Here is a 20,837-nt window from a genome sequence, read left to right on the forward strand (position 1 = left end):
CGGAGTTAGGTGTTTGGGTTGCCACGCAACTCTGATATATTTTCGCACTTCAAGTAAATTGTATAATGTTGAGCTAATAATTAATCTGAGACAACTTTATGGTAATTTTAGTATAATGTTGGCATCATGTCAAAAATCACACTTATTGGGGTAAATCATAATTGGTCTCATCAATATTAAAGTTGTAGTGTATGATAAACAGCTGTAAAAAGGTCTCATGTCTGATTTAATAGAGTATGAAAACTGCTCAATACGAGTCAGAAACATTTATTCTAGTGTCAAAATTGACTACAAAGTGTAAATAGGATCATTTTGTTCATAAATTCAGCGAGTTCGTCAGGACTTACTTGAGGGTTAAAAGAGTCTAAAATAATTTGGTTTGAAATATACTTAATTATCAAAAGTAAAAGTCTAAATAATTTCACATTCCTTATATTACGCAAACCAGATGGCAGAATTTATTTTAATTTTACAGATAGCCAGGGGCACACTCCAACACTCAGACATAATTTACAAATGAAGCATTTGTGTTTAGTGAGTCCACCAGATCAGATGCAGTAGGGATGGTCTCTTTAAAAGTGTGAGAATTTGACAATTTTCCTGCTAAGCATTCGAAATGTAATGAGTACTTTTGGTTGTCAGGGGAAATTTATGGAGTAAAAAGTACATTATTTTCTTTTGGAATGCTGCGGACAAGTAAAAGATGTATAAAAAAAATATGAATAGTAAAGTAAAGTACATTTACACCCCAAAAACTATTTACTCTAAGTAGTATTTTAAAGTATTTTTTACTTAAGTACTTTACACCATTGAAAACCTCCTCGGCAAAAAATGTCCGAATGATTTTCAGATTTCTTGAGTTAACTTCGATTCATTCTGACTATTTTGAGGAAGTGATACTGGCTTTGTTACTATGGTGTCTAATGGGGGACAAACATCAGTAACTGCCACATCGAACCGCATCCCCAAGACTGAAATTAAGTTTTTCTTAATGAGCAACAGAGAAACACATGCGGAATAGGTACATTCAGTTGCTCTTTAAGCTCCACACGGAAGAAAATGGACTGAAACCACGAGGGACTACAATTCAACATGGATCTTTCCAATAATAATTTTCTGTTGAAAAACCTTTTCCATTGCGTGCATTAATGAATGCAAACCAGGTGCCACAGGATTTTTTTTTTAAATTTAGCATCCCTTTGAAACAGTGGTGTAAAGTACTTAAGTAAAAATACTTTAATGATGTCCTACTTAAGTAGTTTTTTGGGTTATCTGTACTTTCCTATTAATATGTTTGACTACTTTTACTTTTACTTCACTACATTCCTAAAGTGAATATTGTACTTTTTATTCCATACATTTTCCCCGACAACCAAAAGTACATTTTGAATGCTTAGCAGGACAGGAAAATGAACCAATTCACACACTTATCAGGAGAACATCACTTATCATCCCTACTGCCTTTGATCTGGCGGACTCACTAAATACAAATGCTTTTGTTTGTAAACGAAGTCTGAATTTTGGAGTGTAACCCTGGCTATCTGTAAAAAAACATGTTTTTAAATGTACCGGTAAAAAAAAAAATTGTGCCGTCTGGTTTGCTTTGATAGAAGGAATTTTTAATTATTCATTAGTTTTACTTTTGATACTTAAGTATATTTAAAACCAAATACTTTTACTCAAGTAGTATTTTACTGGGTGACTTTCACTTTCACTTGAGTCATTTTCTATTATGGTATCTTTACTTTTACTCAAGTATAACAATTTAGTACTTTTTCCACCACTGCTTTGAAACAACTTTCATGATCACTATAAAGCAGGATAGAGAGAGAGATACACATCACACCAATTTGAGAAGATTACAAAAACAGTAGTGTAGTTACTACATCCAAAGTTATTTACCATTAATATTGGCGCAGCATGTCAGGTGTTGAATGCTTGAATGTACAGAAGACGTACACAAACTTCAAACTGTTTGATGCTTGCCATGAACTCAACAGGCAGCAAATGTGAACATTCATTTGTACACATTCGTGTGCACAGATTTGTAGATGATTTGTAGATGACAGTTCACAAACTCTGTTCAGATAGGAGATGACACAGGAAGTCTAGTTAGCTTCAGCTCATCTTCAAAGAGCAGGGCAAGATGCCAGGGACGGTGACAGATGGAGCTGAGAGAGTGAGCAAGTGAGAAGAGACTTGAAACTAACCCGTGTGAGTAAGTGATTGACTGAGTGGAGACTTGAAACTAACCAGTGTGTGTGTGTTTGTGAGAGTGAGTGAGAGGAGGTCTTGAAACTAACCACTGTGTGTGTGAGTGAGAGTAAGAGTGTGAGAGAGAGCGTGAGTGTGAGAGTGAGTGAGTGAGTGAGAGAAAGAGAGTGAGTGAGAGAAAGAGAGTGAGTGAGAGAAAGAGAGTGAGTGAGAGAAAGAGAGTGAGTGAGAGAAAGAGAGTGAGTGAGTGAAAGAGAGTGAGTGAGAGAAAGAGAGTGAGTGAGAGAAAGAGAGTGAGTGAGTGAGTGAGTGAGTGAGAGAGAGTGATTGGGAGTCTACTTGCGGTCAGCATTTTAGATCTCATCACATCAACTCACATGGACATTTTTCAGTTCCAACCTGGCCCTTAGTTGACAGCTTTTCTACACCAGTATATAAAAGTTTGCCATGCCTCTCAAAAACCATCAGGAACAATGGACCTCTGACTAGTAGGGTCTGTCTTTCTGAAGATCTGAAGTGGGGAGATGCCCAATTTAATTCATCTGTCACTTTGAAGGACACTTTATGCCATTATGCCTTTTCAGTGAAAGATAAGAGACATACAAAACCCCTCGGGGTGACAGCGGCTGACTCCTAAAACAGGAGTTACTGTCCCTCACCCTGTAAATACTCAAGTGTGATAAGAGAGAAGCCAGGGAGCCCTTCAAATCTATTGCAGCTGTGGATCCACCAACAGCTGACGTTGGTTGGTTTCTGTGGCCGTTTTCCCTCGAAACAGACCAGTACATTTCACAGCTGTGGCATCTGGCTTGATTCCAGGTAGTGGCTGATGTGTTTGAGGATTGTAGCGTGGCCATATGAATCAACTTATCCTCAACATTAGAGCAAGTTTAAGAACTGACAGCTTTGCATGTGACTTGAATGTAAATTGAATGTACAATTGTGCAAGCTCGCCTTGCAATGCAGCTGAAGTAACATTGTACTCTTCCTTGGCAAATAAAGGTGCGGTTCAGGTATGAATCTCTGAGACATTATTTTTCAGTCCATTATTTTAATGATGCTGTGTCTGTTTTGACTGGAGTGATGCTTAGAATTCCATAAAAAATGTATCCCTTTTATTTTACCACTACAATCTGTTCATCGGGCGAAACTGGGAAAAAACAACTTGTGTAGAAACTAAACATCCACACCTCGATGGTGTCCACTGTGCTTATGTCTGCGTAATGAAAAAATAAAAGCTTCCGACGTTTTCTAGTCTAGTGATCGATGACAAACGAGCTCGCTGCCCAGACTTACATAATTACAAAGAGGAGATTCTCCTGATTAAAATGGTTTTGCTTCTGTCCCTCTCCTCTCCCTTACCTGGGCTCAAACCAGGGACCCTCTGCAGACATAGACAACAGCCACCCTCAAAGCATCGTTACCCATCTCTCCACAAAAGCCGTGGCCCTTGCAGAGTAAGGGGAACAACTACTTCAAGGTCTTAGAGCGAGTGACGTCACCGATTGAAACGCTATTGGCTCGCACCCCGCTAACTACCTAGCCATTTCACACCAGCTACACCCGATTTGAAAAAAATCTAAATATACACATCGCAAGATATTTGGAGAAAGACAGACATGCCTACATTTTCCTGATTGGAAACAATGGGAAGACCACAGAGCTCCAATATTATTTCATTTGTTTACATTTTAACTACAAAACAACGTGAGCAGGTCTCATTGCCAACAATAGCGAAGCAGGAATTGTGACGTTGAACAAAAAGTTGGGAATAGAACGTTCGGAAGGTGAGTTGGTGCCACGGTGCTCAATAGAGCTAATAGGAGATGGCAGGGTGAAAAATACACTAAAATAAGGTATTTCGCGATTACTTCAAAACGACGGCAAGCAGCTGAAAATATGATCATATTATGAAACTGGGCTCCGCGGCGGATGCAATGAAGTAGTTTTTAATCAGAAAATAACGTTGTTAAAAATTTCATGTGTCCAGCCTACCTACACGGATTTCAGAGCATTCTCGTCTGAGTGTACCAGAGCGCAGAATAAATTACTTTACGAGCACTCAACACCCGTTGAATATGGCCGGTGTCAGTAAAAGTCAGGAAAATATATAATTCAATTGTTTCCAGCAGCACATTTACAGTCACCAATGCTCTGGTCTGCTAGGGCAAGTAAAATGGTCAGAGTTCTCATTTGTGTCTGGAAGTAGCTAGCCAACGTTAGCTTGGGTACTTGACTGCCGTTGTAAGGACAGAACCCTCAAAGGAACCTTAGTCCTTGGCCCGAAAGTCCAGTGTGCGCTCCGAGAGCGAAATGGTCTGAATTTACAAACGGACAATTTTTCTCTGAATGGAAACACCATAATATTAATCAAATTAATTAAGTCAAATTTCTTAAAATCAATCCCATATACTATGTAATTACAAAAAAGGTCTTCAATTTTCTGGTAATGTCAATACGGAATACCATCAAATGCTTCTCAAACTAGCAATAACTTGCAGTAACAGAAGAAATGGCTGAGAATTAAATGACGTGCCACAGAATGCTGCAGCAGCATGCAGGGTGTGCCGCAGTCTGCTGCAACTTTTAAAGGAGGAACCACTGTACATGCTTGTCGTCCTCACCAGGGTCTTGACCTGACTGCAATTCGGCATGGTAACTAACTTCCGTGGGCAAATGCTCACCTTCCATGGCCACTGGCATGCTGGAGAAGTGTGCTCTTCACAGATGAAACCCCGGTTTCAACTGTACCGGCCAGACAGGGTGTATGTTGTCGTGTGGGCAAACTGTAAAATCTTTCAAATTGTTGCATGTTGTGTTTATATATATATTTTCAGTGCAACACAATAAATAGGAACGAGCTGCCAGTGCTTTACTACTGTATGGCTTGGAACTAAGAGGAACAGTAAAGGTCTTGACAAGCTATTTCAGATATTGATAAAAGTGAATGAGAATCATCAAGATTGAAATAGATTAAAATAAAAAAATTAAAACACATTCCCCTAAACTGATGGCGTGATCGAAGAAAAAGGGATGAGAATAAATAAGCAAAAAAATTAATTAACGATGGCTTTAGACAGTTTTTTTAGTGCCACTACCAGTGAGAACAATAGTATATTCAGTGAAACGCTCAGAACTTCATAGATTACTCAGTCATATCATTGCCAGTCAGTCATGTCATTGCCAGTTAGTCACATCGGTTCTACACAAGATTTGATTTGATTTGAATACATTTCTCTCTGGACGTTCTGTAATGCTGCACCCTTTGGAACAGACCCCGATGCTGAGAATCCATGTGACCCATCTGCATCCAGCTCTGGCTGTGTTACACAGGCAGCCCAATTCTGATATTTTGTCAATTATTGGAAAAAGAGCTGACCTGATTGCTCAAAAGACCATTTAGTGGAATTCAGACAGAAAACATCACGTATTCATTTAACCACTTACTGGAAAGTAAATGACAATAGGTTGGCAATACATTGGCATTAGGCTCTGCAGCTTCAGGGAAGCTCACTGCCATAGCAAAGCTCAACCATTACAAAAGCATAGCCCAAACAGGTGGAGGTGTGACAGGTTAAAGCGTAAAGTAAAGCGCACATACATGTCAGTGCCCAGGCCACTGTATCAGGAGATGAAGGGTTACATTTATGACCTCATAGTCCAGGGCTGGGTTAGGAAGTCAAACTCTTCATATTCTTCACCTCTCGTGTGCGTTCGTAAGAAGGACGGGACCCTACGGTTGTGTATAGATTACAGAGACCTGAACAGAAAGACACATCCCGACCGCCAGCCCATCCCTCGGGTCCAAGACATCATGGACAGTTTAGGTGGTAATTCCTGGTTCTCCCTCTTAGATCAGGGGAAAGCGTATCACCAGGGGTTCATCTCTGAAGAGAGCAGACCACTGACAGCATTTGTGACCCCATGGGGACTCTATGAGTGGATACGTATGCCATTCGGCCTCATGAACGCTCCTGCAGCTTTTCAGCAGTGTATGGAGGAGTGTTTGGAAGGGCTCCGGGATAACATCTGCATTCCTTATCTGGACGACACGCTAGTTTTCAGTAAAACATTCGACAGCCATGTGAATGATGTGCGAAAAGTTTTGCAGCGTCTCAGAGAGTATGGCATTAAACTCAAGCCAAGTAAGTGTGATCTCTTTAAACCCCAGGTCCGTTATTTGGGCAGAATAGTGTCTGCAGAGGGCAGCCGAGTTGACCCAGCCGATTTTGAAGCAGTAAGAGCATTGAAAGAAATCAGACCAGAGACTGTGGGCCAGCTCAGAAAAATGCTTGGTTTACTCACTTACTACAGACAGTACATCAAAGACTTTTCTAGGAGTGCCTGCTGCCTGTATGACCTCCTGAAAGCAGATTCAGAGAAATTACCTGACCACCCACGGAAAACAAAAACAAAGAAAGTAAGTCATGTGGTGCCCTCAAACAAGCCAATCCTGTGGACTGACCAGCATCAACAGGCACTTGAACAGCTGATTGAGTGTTTGCTTCACCCACCAGTTTTAGGTTTCCCTGATTTCACTCAGCCATTTGTTGTACACACTGATGCGTCACACCAAGGCTTGGGAGCAGTTCTTTATCAAAAGCAAGAGGGGAAGCTTAGGGTCATTGCTTATGGCTCTCGAACCTTAACAGCAGCTGAGAAGAACTATCACTACCACTCGAGCAAGCTAGAATTTCTAGCTCTAAAATGGGCAATCACTGATAAGTTCCATGACTATTTGTACTATGCTCCGACCTTCACTGTATACAGCGATAACAACCCGCTCTGCTACATTCTGTCTACTGCAAAACTGAACGCAACCACTTCCAGGTGGGTTGCAGACTTGGCTGATTTCCACTTTACAATAAAGTACAGGCCAGGCAGAGAGAACGGTGATGCAGATGCTTTGTCAAGGATGCCACTGGATGTAGAGTCACTGATGAGAGAATGTTCTGAGGAGCTTCCACCAGACACCATCGCCGCCACGATACAAGCAGTTGAGGTACAGAAAGAGGCTGTGGTACCTTGGTCATTTTCAGCTGCATCTATGGCAGTATCAGCTGAAGGTGAGACAACCACTGCAACAACCAGCTCGATCCCAAAAGATGGGATAAGAGAAGCACAAGAATCTGATCCGGTCATCCGTCCTGTGCTCAATTTCAAACTGTCTGGTTCCAAACCGCCAGTTAAAGAGCAAAAGAAATTCAGTCCAAAGACAAAATGCCTATTCAGAGAATGGGACAAATTGACAATAGACAGTGATGGCATTCTGTACAGAATCACTACAGCCCGCAAGCAGCTAGTTCTACCAGAGCAGTACAAAGGTAAAGTGATGGAAGAGTTGCACAATAACATGGGACACCAAGGTACTGACCGCACTGTATCACTAGTACGTGACCGCTTCTTCTGGCCATATATGCAATCTGACATCGAGCACTATGTGACTAAAACTTGTAGCTGTGTCAAGCAGAAAAAGCCAGCCCATGCAACAAGAGCTCCTCTGACAAACATTGTGACAACACAGCCATTTGAACTGGTATGTATTGACTTCCTTCATCTCGACAGATGCAAAGGGGGATATGAGCACATCCTCGTGATTGTTGATAATTTTACACGGTTCACTCAAGCCTACGCCACCACATCAAAGTCAGGTAAAACTGCTGCAAATCTTAATCTTCAATGACTTTGCCCTGAAGTTTGGGTTCCCGTCCCGCATCCACCATGACCAAGGGGGAGAATTTGAAAATCAGTTGTTCCATCAGTTAAAGAAACTCAGTGGCATGGCGGGGTCCAGGACAACACCCTATCACCCGATGGGAAACGGTCAAGCGGAACGCATGAACAGAACAATGTTGCAAATGTTAAAGACACTAACTGAGACACAAAAGTCAAATTGGAAGGAGTCTCTGAACAAACTGGTTTATGCCTATAACTGCACCCGTTGCGAAGTGACTGGCTATTCACCATTTTATCTTCTGTTTGGGAGATCACCCAGGCTTCCAGTTGATATGCTCTTTGGATTGTGCACAGAGGCAGGTTCCAGTAACCAGCGAGAATACGTGGAGAACTGGAAATGAGGGATGGAAGAAGCATACGCCATTGCAAATGAAAATGCTCAGAAAGCCGCTGAAAGAAGTAAGAAGTACTATGACACTAAAGTTAGGAGTTCAGTGCTACAGCCTGGCGAGCGAGTTCTGATTAAAAACCTGACACCAAGAGGAGGACCAGGAAAACTCTGTAACTATTGGGAAGATACAATTCACACAGTGGTGAGACAAATGGGTTCAGACCTGCCGATTTATGAATTGAGACCAGAAAAGGGTAGGGGACGCTCCAGGGTCCTGCACAGAAATCTGCTCATGTCCTGTGACCACTTACCTTTTGAGACACAACCAGAAATGACCAAAGTGGACAGAAGTCAGAAAACGAGGAGACACCAGCCTGCATCACAGACTCTAGATTCTGATGAAGATAGTGGGGATGAATATGACCTTCATCATGAGCCGCTACAGGTTCCCACATCTCCTACAGTACCTGAGGAGAGGAATGCTGAACCAGCGAGAGAGTGGGAACACAGGCCCCCAACAGTGAAACAGACAGTTGCAGTGCCAGTCCCTGATACGCTACCAGCACAGCTTCTTGTTGAAAAGCGGCTGGAGGAGACAACAACAGTTAAAGACCTGCCTGCTGAGGAGAGTAACTTGCCTGCTGAAAATTTGCCTGATGATCGTCCACCAAGTGCCTTTCCTTCATATACTGATGCTGCTGAACCTGAGGAACCAGCCTACCCACTGCCACAAAGAGAGAGACACCCTCCAAGACGTATCACCTATGATCAGCTTGGTATCCCTTCCTGCTACAGTATACAGCCACAGTTGTTCCCTGTCTACTCTGCACCAGGACTGGTTCCATGGCTGCCATCACTACAGCAATGTTACTTTCAGCCACCTTACATGTATGGGCTTCAGCAAACATGAGGCTACAGAGTTGACATGTTTGACCATGGACTACTGTCTGATTTCACAGACTGTCAAAAGAGACAATTTACATACTATGCATATAGATCATTAAAAGTGATGGACTGTTGATCAATAGTATGAGAAAATACTGCTTATGTTATATAGCTGGTCAACAGATATGGACTGTGAATATAACTTGTTAGTTATATTTGAACTGTGACCCTTGACCTCTGCTCAAGTACTACCTTACAGAAGAGGATTTTCTAGGTCCAGTGCATACGGACTGTTGAAGAAGACAATGTTGGTAATGTTGGGACAACATTTATTGTGTCGGGGAGAGTGTGACAGGTTAAAGGAAATAGTCATAGCCTGTTATACATTAAAAAGTATTAGTAAGTTCATAGTATGTGAGGATCTTAAAACATCTAAGGTTAAAAAGATGCATTCAGTATCAGTTGATAAAGATTGATAACATTCATATAATTGTGTTAAAGTTCAAATCTGTCAAAGGGTACGAATTGTGAGAGTAATGTGTAAACGTTATATTGATTACTTGATTTTGTAGTGCCTAAAAGTGTTAATCTGTGATCTACGAAATGCTCTTAATCTATGAGCCGGAGATCGATTGCTCTGGTCTCCACCCATATTCCTGGGGAAAATCCCGGTCTTTTTCTCATTCAACTAAACGTTAAATTGAGAATACAACACCGTATCACTCTCGTGATTATTTCTCCCCTGTTTTCAGGTACTTTATTGATGATAAAAATAGTAATTTAAATGTTTTAACTCACTAACATGTCAAGAGTGTTTAAGGTGTGTCTTAGTAACGTTTTGAGGAAGTTAGAGTTAAGTTTGAAGAGAGTAATATTAGCCCTGCTCGGTTGAAGTGAAGAATAGCATCGTACTGAGAGTAGCTGCCATTTTATGTCGATTGTGAATGAACATGTACGTTGTTAATAAGATATTTTGCTGTGTTTATTTGTATAATGGTTTTTCTGTTGTTTTGTAATGTGTTACTTTTGTGAAATTGATTCAACTAAACGTTAAATTGAGAATACAACACCGTATCACTCTCCTGATTATTTCTCCCCTGTTTTCAGGGGCGTAACAGAGGATGGGGTGGGAATTCAGAAAAACAGACACGCACGGCGATGGCGAGTAAACGCATGTTACAGCAACAGCATGTCACCAAGAACCACCAGCGCATTGTGGCCATCAGAGGATGTGCAGAAACCATGTTAAGCTAGTGTGATGAATCTAACTACATAGACCTCCATGTTATTAAGGTAGGGTGATGAATATAACTACATAGACCTCCATGTTATTAAGGTAGGGTGATGAATATAACTAAATAGACCACCATGTTAAGGTAGGGTGATGAATATAACTAAATAGACCACCATGTTAAGGTAGGGTGACGAATATAACTAAATAGACAACTATGTTAAGGTAGGGTGATGAATAGAACTAAATAGACCACCATGTTAAGGTAGGGTGATGAATAGAACTAAATAGACAACTATGTTAAGGTAGGGTGATGAATAGAACTAAATAGACCTCCACGTTAAGGTAGGGTGATGAATATAACTAAATAGACCACCATGTTAAGGTAGGGTGATGAATCTAACTAAATAGACCTCCACGTTAAGGTAGGATGATAAATCTAACTAAATAGACCTCCATGTTAAGGTAGGGTGATGAATCTAATTGGTGCAACATCAGCTGATGAAACTGGGGTTTCCTGTCTGACCTGGCTTTGCTTCAAAGATCAGAACTGGGCTGCCTGTGTAAACGCAGGCTCTGCTACCTCGGCTATTAAGTTAGGGGCCAACGATCGTCCACAAAACAATCACTTAGGGTAAGGTCAGAGTCTTATGGCTTCCATCTGCTCAGTAATCAAAACAAAACCATCTCAGATATTCTTGTTGCTCCAGTGTACAACTGTACAATATTGCATCTGATGTCCAAAGACCAAAGAGCACTTTTCCACACGAACTCTTATTACTATCCAAGTGCACAGATTCTTCTGCTTTTTCATGAATTGCATATTTAAAAGAGGATTATTAATTCAGAATAAAGAGAGTGTCAAAGCAGGCAATGCAAGTAACCAGCGGGGCACTTTGTGGAAGAGGACTTCCTGTATGGCTTTATGCTTCCATTCATGGTTCATTACACATAGGCTCTGACATTTCTGGAGGCTACCGCAAAGTGACATCGTGTCACAGCCTTCACATAACCGAGTCGCAACATTTCATTAAAAGGGGCAATCAAACAATAGAGGCCACCCTGCCACCTTTTTGGTTAAACTTCTTATGGATGGAGCTGGAGAAATGTAACCACTCGCAAATTCATAGACGGGGGCTATGGATGAAAGGACAGACCATCCGTGAGATCAGAATTAAGTTACTTTTTTCCTCAATGTGCACACACACACACACACACACACCACATAATGACAAAGCAAAAACAGGTTCTGAAATGTTTGCTAATTTATTAAAAAATAAAAAACGGAAATATGACATTTACAGTTAAAGTTGGAAGTTTACATACACCTTAGCCAACTACATTTAAACTCGGTTATTCACCATTCCTGACATTTAATCAGAGTAAAAAGTCCCTGTCTTAGGTCAGTTAGGATCACCCCTTTATTTTAAGAATGTGATTCAGAATAATAGTAGAGAGAATGATTTATTTCAGATTTTATTTCTTTCATCACATTCCCAGTGGGTCAGAAGTTGACATACACTCAATTAGTATTTGGTAGCATTGCCTTGAACATTTTTAACTTGGTCAAATGTTTTGGGTAGCCTTCCACAAGCTTCCCACAATACGTTGGGTGAATTTTGACCCATTCCTCCTGACAGAGCTGGTGTAACTGAGTCAGGTTTGTTGGATCCTTGCTCACACACGCCTTTTCAGTTCTGCCCACAAATTTTCTATAGGATTGAGGTCAGGGTTTTGTGATGGCCACTCCAATACCTTGACTTTGTTGTCCTTAAGCCATTTTGCCACAACTTTGGAAGTATGCTTGGGGTCATTGTCCATTTGGAAGACCTATTGGCGACCAAGCTTAAACTTCCTGACTGATGTCTGGAAATGTTGCTTCAATAAATCCACATAATTTTCCTGCTTCATGATGCTATCTATTTTCTGAAGTGCACCAGTCCATCCTGCAGCAAAGCACCCCCACAACATGATGCTGCCACCCCCGTGCTTCACGGTTGGGATGGTGTTCTTTGGCTTGCAAGCCTCCCCCTTTTTCCTCCAAACATAACGATGGTCATTATGGCCAAACAGTTCTAATTTCGTTTCATCAGACCAGAGGACATTTCTCCAAAAAGTACGATCTTTGTCCCCATGTGCAGTTGCAAACAGTATTCTGGCTTTTTTATGGCGGTTTTGGAGCAGTGGCTTCTTCCTTGCTGAGCGGCCTTTCAGGTTATGTCAATATAGGACTTGTTTTACTGTGGATATAGATACTTTTGTACCTGTTTCCTCCAGCATCTTTACAAGGTCCTTTGCTGTTATTCTGGGATTGATTTGCACTTTCTACACCAAAGTACATTCATCTCTAGGAGTCAGAACGCGCCTGCTTCCTGAGTGGTATGACGGCTGCGTGGTCCCATGGTGTTTATACTTGCGTACGATTGTGTGTACAGATGAACGTGGTACCTTCAGGCGTTTGGAAATTGCTCCCAAGGATGAACCAGATTTGTGGAGGTCTTTTCTGAGGTCTTTGCTGATTTCTTTCGATTTTCCCATGATGTCAAGCAAAGTGGCACTGAGTTTGAAGGTAGGCCTTGAAATACATCCACAGGTACACCTCTAATTGACTCAAATTATGTCAATTAGCCTATCAGAAGCTTCTAAAGCCATGACATCATTTTCGGGAATTTTCCAAGCTGTTTAAAAGGCACAGTCAACTTATTGTATGTAAACTCCTGACCCACTGCAATTGTGATACAGTTAATCATAAGTGACAATCTGCCTGTAAACAATTGTTGGAGAAATTGTGTGTCGTGCACACAGTAGATGTCCTAAACGACTTGCCAAAACTATAGTTTGTAAACAAGAAATTTGTGGAGTGGTTGAAAAACAAGTTTTAATGACTCCAACCTAAGTCTACGTAAATTTCCAACTTCAACTGTACATAAATATTCAGACCCTTTCCTCAGTACTTTTTGAATCACCTTTGGCAGCGATTACAGCCTCAAGTCTTCTTGGGTACGACGCTACAATTTGGGCACACCTGTATTTGGAGAGTTTCTCCTATTACTCTCTACAGATCCTCTCAAGCTCTGTCAGGTTAGATGGGGAGCATCGCTGCACAGCTATTTTCAGGTCTCTCTGGAGATGTTCGATCAGGTTCAAGTCCGGGCACTGGCTGGGCCACTCAAGGACATTCAGAGACTTGTCCCGAAGGCACTCCTACATTGTCTTGTGCTTAGGGTCATTGTCCTGTTTGAAGGTGAACCTTCTCCCCAGTCTGACATCCTGAGTGCTCTGGAGGAGGTTTTCATCAAGGATCTCTCTGTATTTTGCTATGTTCATCTTTCCCTCGATACTGACTAGTCTCCCAGTCCCTGCCGCTGAAAAACATCCCCACAGCATGCTGCCGCCACCATGCTACACCCGTAGGGACCACCCTGATCAATCCCATTCTCCACTGACTGCTTAGTTTGGCCAGGCAGCCAGCTCTAGGAAGAGTCGTGTTGGTTCCAAACTACTTCCATTTAAGAATGATGGAGTCCACTGTGTTCTTTGGGGACCTTCAATGCTGCAGACATTTTTTGGTACCCTCCCCCAGATCTGTGCCTCGGCACAATCTTGTCTCAAGGCTCTACAGACAATTCCTTCAACCTCATGGCTTGGTTTTTGCTTTGACATGCACTGTCAACTGTGGGATCTTATATAGACAGGTGTGTGTCTTTCCAAATCATGTCCAATCAATTGAATTTACCACAGGTGGACTCCAATCAAGTTGTAGAAACATCTCAAGGATGATCAAAGGAAACAAGATGCACCTGCAAGCGGTCTGAATACTTTCCGAAGGCACTGTACAGTGTAGCCTACCAGCTCTATAAAATCTGTGATACAACATTCTTCTCCAAAAACGTTCCCAATTAAATTACTGCAAAGTAGGCCTAACTGGCAGAATGATATCATAATGATTTGTATCAATAGGGTGCACATTTGTTTTGCATACTCTGCCAACACATGTGCAATACACTGCTAGCCTAACACAAATGTACGGTGACATCCTTTCAATGTTGCTGTCCAACACCTGACACCAATACAATGGATTAGGGGGGTACCCTGAATGGGACTCAAATCCTGGTCCCTGTGACTGTCATTATAAAACCATTATACTGTCACAATCCTCGCTATATGAGTGATGATGAGGGTGGCAGGTAGCATAGTGGTTAAGAGTGTTGGGCCAATAACCGAAAGGTCGCTGGTTAGAATTCCCGAGTTGACGTGTCTTCAAGTACGTAGGGAACAGTGTAGCAAACCTTGCTATATGAGCCACGTTACAATTCCCTTTCACGCCAGAGACCAGAGTTGTATTCCACACCCCACCGTTCGCTACAATACCAAAAGGCTAACATCTCTTGGTGAGTTTGCTAGGTGTTGTACAAAGGTTGTTTAGTATCATTACAAGGGTTACATTTTTGGGGGGGGGGGTATTATTTATTTTTTCCAGCTGGCTCACCTCACTAAATTACATTTGTATGGCGTCAGGGCCAATAAATGATCCTACCTAGACTAGCTTACAACACCACAATGCAATCAATATATGCATTATTGTTTTCAAGTGAGTACAATTGTACTCTAGGCTGTAAACTGGGGTGAAAATGCCATTTGAATAATGGCACAAAAAGCCTTGTTATTTGGATCAGTTGTGGGTCTACGATCAATAGATAAGGTCTAGAAATGGCACAGTCTAGTAGTCTGGCTGCATTTTTACTTCTGATACAGATGCCGATCATCATTATCCCAAATCATCTACACTGAACAAAAATAAATGCAACCTGCAACAATTTCAAATAGTTTACTGAGTTACAGTTCAGGAAAATCTATTTAAATGAATTCATTAAGCCCTAATCTATGGATTTCACATGACTGGACAAGGTGGCAGCCACGGGTGGGCCTGGGAGGACATGGGCCCACACAATGGGGAGCCAGGCCCAGCCAATCAGAATGAGGGGGTGTTTTATTTCAGCTCATGAAAAATGGAACCAACACTTTACATGTTGCGTTTATATTTTTGTTCCGTGTATATCGATGTGTGCCCGATGCCACACCTCATCTCTGATTCTTCGCTGTGCGCGCAATATCAAGTGTGCCTATCAGCTATTTAGTGTAGTCTCAATCTAAAGCTGTGGTCTGTCCAGGAAGTGAGGGTAAACGGTACGCATGTTCTCTGCTATCCACTTTATGTTGAATTATTATTTTGGGTTAAAGGAGGGTCTTTTTTTTTTTTTTTTTTTTACATTCAGGGATTGTTTAGGTAAAATATATTTTGCTGAAGGGAGGGCCATCCATTTTCATTTCAGAGAAGTACGATTTTCTCCATAAAACCCTTATTATAAATAGTGTTCACTCCCTTAAAACAATGTACAGCAGTGAAGGATCCTCAGGGGAGGAAAGGGATGACCATCCTACTCGGTGAATTTCATAAAAATTGTGAAACATTAAAAAGTTCTCCTTTTTAGATAAAACTACACTAAACATCACCAAATAACTTATTAAAACACACTGTTTTGCAATGAATGTCTACAGTAGCCTCAACAGTACTCTCTGGGGTAGAATCATGGTGTAGCCAGAGGACAGCTATTTTCCATCCTAACCCATCCTCTGGGTACATTAACTTCAATACAAAACCTAGGAGGCTCATGGTTCTCACCCACTTCCATTGACTTACACAGTAATTATGACGAATTCCGGAGGACGCCCTCCAACCCAGCAGCATGAACTGACATATTGTCAACCCAATTAAAAGATCAGAGAATGAATCTAGTACCGAAAGCATAAGCTACAGGTAGCTAACAATGCATAAAATGTGGTGAATAGCTGACTCAAAGAGAGAGAAATAAAATAGTTGAACAACTTAATTTCTTCAAGTTAAGGAGATGAGAGAGAGAGATATATTTTGTTGTATCTCATTCACTTTAGCTAATTTATCCTACTCAAAGATCCAGCTCAAACAGAGAGGCATGCTATTAGTGTTAGCTAGGCTATCCAACACTGGAACTCTTCCAAGTCAAGCTTCCTGTTTTATGAATTTACTGCCACGGGGGCCCGCCGGTGTAACTGCTAAACTGCTTGCTGTACACTGTACTGCGTGATTGTAGCGGGTTTACAAAGGCGTTAGTTCTAGTAGCTATGTTGACTATGACATTTGCTAACATGGTGACAACGATGTATGCTGTGTGTAGCGGTTTGCGGTTATGGTATGAAGGTTTGACTTAGAAACGTTTTTTTTTTGCCTGGTCACAGACAGCTGTTGTGTTGTGCAGAACAGCGAAGGGAAAAGGTGAGAGGAGGAGAGTGCGTAGATGCAAGAAGGAATTATACAACAAGAAAAGTGATGATGCTGTTTGTATGTGTCTGCTGTGAAAGTGAACGGTTTGTGCAGGTGATCAGGGATGTATTCAATCCGCCGATTCTGTAGAAAAAAAAATCTTAAACGGAACGAAATGGGGGATAAACCTACCTGAATTATTCTAATAGAAACTCTCGTTTGCAACTGTTTGGACAAATGATTACACCCGAGATCAACTAGATGCAGGCAAGAGTGTGCCTACATTATAAATCTCATGACAGGTATATGGAAAATTTGAGTATCATGTAGTAAGTAGCCTATAACCTATTGATGTTACATTGAGCTGGGTGAATGGAATATGAATGACTCATCCAATATGCTGTAATAAAAATAAGGCAATGATCATTAAAAAAATATATTAGTATTCCTAAATCTTAAACAGCACTGACCGCCACACAGTAACTGTGTATTTTGCATTTGTGAAATTATTTTGATGTGATATATCAGTAAAAGGATTTGTTTCTAGAACCGTACCACAGTTGAGAATCGATTCAAATTTACTGTAGATGAGGTATTTAGCTGTTTTGGCTTCCAGAGCCAATTCGCCTTTAAACAGAACATTTAAATTCCCTGGACTATAAAGAGTAACGTTATACTTGCATACACCTGAAGGTACCACGTTCATCTGTACACACAATAGTATGCAAGTATAAACACCATGGGACCACGCAGCCATCATACCGCTCAGGAAGGAGACGCGTTCCATCTCCTAGAGATGAATGTACTTTGGTGCAAAAAGTGCAAATCAATCCCAGAACAACAGCAAAGGACCTTGTGAAGATGCTGGAGGAAACAGGTATGAAAGTATATATCCACAGTAAAACGAGTCCTATATTGACATAACCTGAAAGGCCGCTCAGCAAGGAAGAAGCCACTGCTCCAAAACCACCATAAAAAAGCCAGACTACGGTTTGCAACTGCACATGGGGACAAAGATCGTACTTTTTGGAGAAATGTCCTCTGGTCTGATGAAACGAAAATAGAATTGTTTGGCCATAATTACCATCATTATGTTTGGAGGAAAAAGTGGGAGGTTTGCAAGCCGAAGAACACCCTCCCAACTGTGAAGCACGGGGGTGGCAGCATCATGTTGTGTGAGTGCTTTGCTGCAGGATGGACTGGTGCACTTCACAAAATAGATGGGATCATGAAGCAGGAAAATTGGGTAAATATTGAAGCAACATCAAGACATCAGTCAGGAAGTTAAAGCTTGGATGCAAATGGTTCTTCCAAATGGACAATGACCCAAAGCATACTTCCAAAGTTGTGGCAAAACGGCTTAAGGACAACAAAGTCAAGGTATTAGAGTGGCCATCACAAAGCGTCAATCTGATAGAAACTTTGTGGGCAGAACTGAAAAAGCTCTGTCAGCTCTGTCAGGAGGAATGGGCCAAAATTCACCCAACTTATTGTGGGAAGGTGGTGGAAGACTACCGAAAACGTTTGACCAAGTTAAACAATTTAAAGGAAATGCTACCAAATACTAATTGAGTGTATGTCAACTTCTGACCCAGTTGGAATGTGATGAAAGAAATAAAAGCTGAAATAAATCAATAATATTATTCTGACATTTCACATTCTTAAAATAAACTGGTGATCCTAACTGATCCCTGATATGACAGGGAATTTTTACTAGGATTAAATGTCAGGAATTGTGAAGAACGGAGTTTAAATGTATTTGGCTAAGGTGTATGTAAACTTCCGATTTCAACTGTGTGCCCATCCTCTAGCCTACTCCGAAGGGCTTGATGTCACTGGACTTTCTGTTCTCGCCAGCCACTCAAACTCGAGTCGTGGTAACTCCGCCCGAACACTGCGCATGAAGCGTCAAAAACAGCTGATTGCAGGAAAATCCCCCCAAAAAGTGCGATATTTATTAAGACATGTCAGGTGTATGAGACTCCGCATGTAGATATGAAACACGTATTGTACAGTTGCAAATGGATCTAGTTTCATTCAGTTACAGACCCTCAAACTGCGAGGCGGCTACGGATATCGACCTCAATAACACTAGTCACTGCCGTAACCATCGCCGGAGAAAGAAGATATGAAAGGAGAGCACTTACCTGCGGACGGTAGGCTACATGGACCTCGATTCACTTCGGAGTTTTTCTTTTCCTTTTTTGTCTTTTTTTTTTTACATAACAACGTCATCATCGTTTTTTTAATGTTGACGTATCACATGTTGCGAAAACATGGAGTTTCTTAAAGGGCCATGGACATACAGTATGGTGAATTCAGAAAAACTGGGACGTCATGAAAAGTGGGACAATTTAATCCTGACGTGTTTTATTTCTTAGTCTGACAATTGAAAATCACAACTGTTGTTGTTGTTCCCTTGCAGAGGAACCACATTATCAAAATCACATCATGTAACTGTTGCGACATAAAGGGGGTGACACAAGCTTCTAACAGAGCGCTCACCCTGCGTAGCCCATGGTAAGATCAGTAACATAGCTTTTTCTTCTGTTTTGATGTTACATTTATAAAAAGGTCAGAAATATTGCACTGGGAAAAAATTGTGATGTAAATATGAATACTATGTACTGGTGCATCAAAATACAAAAGTTGCCAATATTATGTTTCAATTTTGTAATCCCGCATTACCAACCATAGTTTTAATGTAGGACAGCAAGGAGTAGCTAAAGTGGGACAGTCTTATAGGCTTTTCCAATGTAGGAAAGAGTTCCAGTTTACATTAGGGACCCTGTAATTAGATTAGACAGGGCTCTGGTTCTAGGAGTACTGCTATCTTGCACCAAGCAGAACTATACTAGGGGGAATTCAGAAAAAGTGGGACACATTGCATTTCCTGTCTTCTGTAACCTCTTTTGACATCTATGCAGTATATTAGCCTAACACGGGATGCATTTCTCAAATCTTCAATATGTTTCCTAATCACACAAAATTGAATTATCATTACTATGAAGACCATCAGTACAATTAAGGCCATCCCAGTTTATCTAACCTGCTGTCCAAGTTTATCAAAATTCGAACTGAAAATATGGCTTTGTCTCAGTGTACACAAATTAGTGGCATGCCTGTTGTGAATATGATAAACATGTGTCCTTGTTGTGTGATTAGGAAACATTTCAGAAATGTATGAGGTTGGAAAGATGATAAGAGGTTACCGAAAACAGATCTGCAAAAACTACTTGTCACTCACATCACACCTATCTGAGGCTGTGATTGACAAAAATGTGGGTGCATGGAAAATGTACATGTTTATATGGATACTAAATGTATTATACTGAATTACATTTATATAAGTAAAACGTTTTTTTTTAAATCCTCAATCAATCTACACACAATACCCCATAATGTCGAAGCAAAAACAGTTTTTTTTTTTTGAAATACCTGCAAATAAAAAATAAACAAACAAATACCTTATTTACATAAGTATTCAGACCCTTTGCCATGAGATGGGTCAAAGTAGGGTAAGTGGCTTGGTTGAATTGTCTTGGAAGTCTTTCAAAACATTACAGTAAAAAGTAACGGTTGCTATGTGGCCTATCTGGGGGAGTTGGACTGTTCATTAACGGTTGATAGGGTAGCACTTTTCCAGAGCAAAGAGCAGGGTGATTCATTTTGAGACTGTTGAGATTCAAACCGCCTTCAGCCATCTGGATCAGGCAGGGCTGAGTCATTTCATGAGAGCAGAGAGGTCAGAAATAGGAGTTGAAGGAGTAGTGGAAACAAGCTGACAATCCATGATTTGAGCACTTGCAAGTGGAACTTGAGTAATGGTAGCCAGTGTGCTTTCTCTGTTGCAGACTGCTGAGAGATGCACTTGGAGAAGGAGCTGGTCAAAGGCTTTTGTAATATGAGAGGAGAAGATAAAGGCTCAAAGGCGCCAAAGTGTAAGAGGGAGATAACATGGAGGAGGGAGAGACAACCATATGTAAAATGTGAAGGTAACTAGTAATTGCTGTTTCTCCTTGCCACAAACACGATTTATATATTTTTTTCTATCCTCTGCCTTTATTTTATTTATAAAGTACATAAAATAAGTGTTTCACAAAATAATGTTTCATTGAGCTATTGCCCCCCTCCTCCCC

The 20,837-nt window shown here is 41.0% G+C and overlaps 1 protein-coding gene across 2 annotated transcripts in view; it reads right to left on the reverse strand.

The window, feature by feature from the left end:
- Positions 1–18,920, reverse strand: part of bahd1 (bromo adjacent homology domain containing 1) — a 39,413-nt gene extending 20,493 nt beyond the window's left edge. For both annotated transcript variants that reach the window (XM_031829233.1, XM_020488398.1), the window contains exon 1: positions 18,846–18,920. The gene's annotated coding sequence lies outside the window, so the exon portion shown is untranslated. The remainder of the gene's footprint in view (positions 1–18,845) is intronic.
- Between the last annotated feature and the right edge of the window lie 1,917 nt (positions 18,921–20,837).

Source organism: Oncorhynchus kisutch, linkage group LG7 (assembly GCF_002021735.2).
Source record: "Oncorhynchus kisutch isolate 150728-3 linkage group LG7, Okis_V2, whole genome shotgun sequence".
Lineage (NCBI taxonomy): Eukaryota > Metazoa > Chordata > Actinopteri > Salmoniformes > Salmonidae > Oncorhynchus > Oncorhynchus kisutch.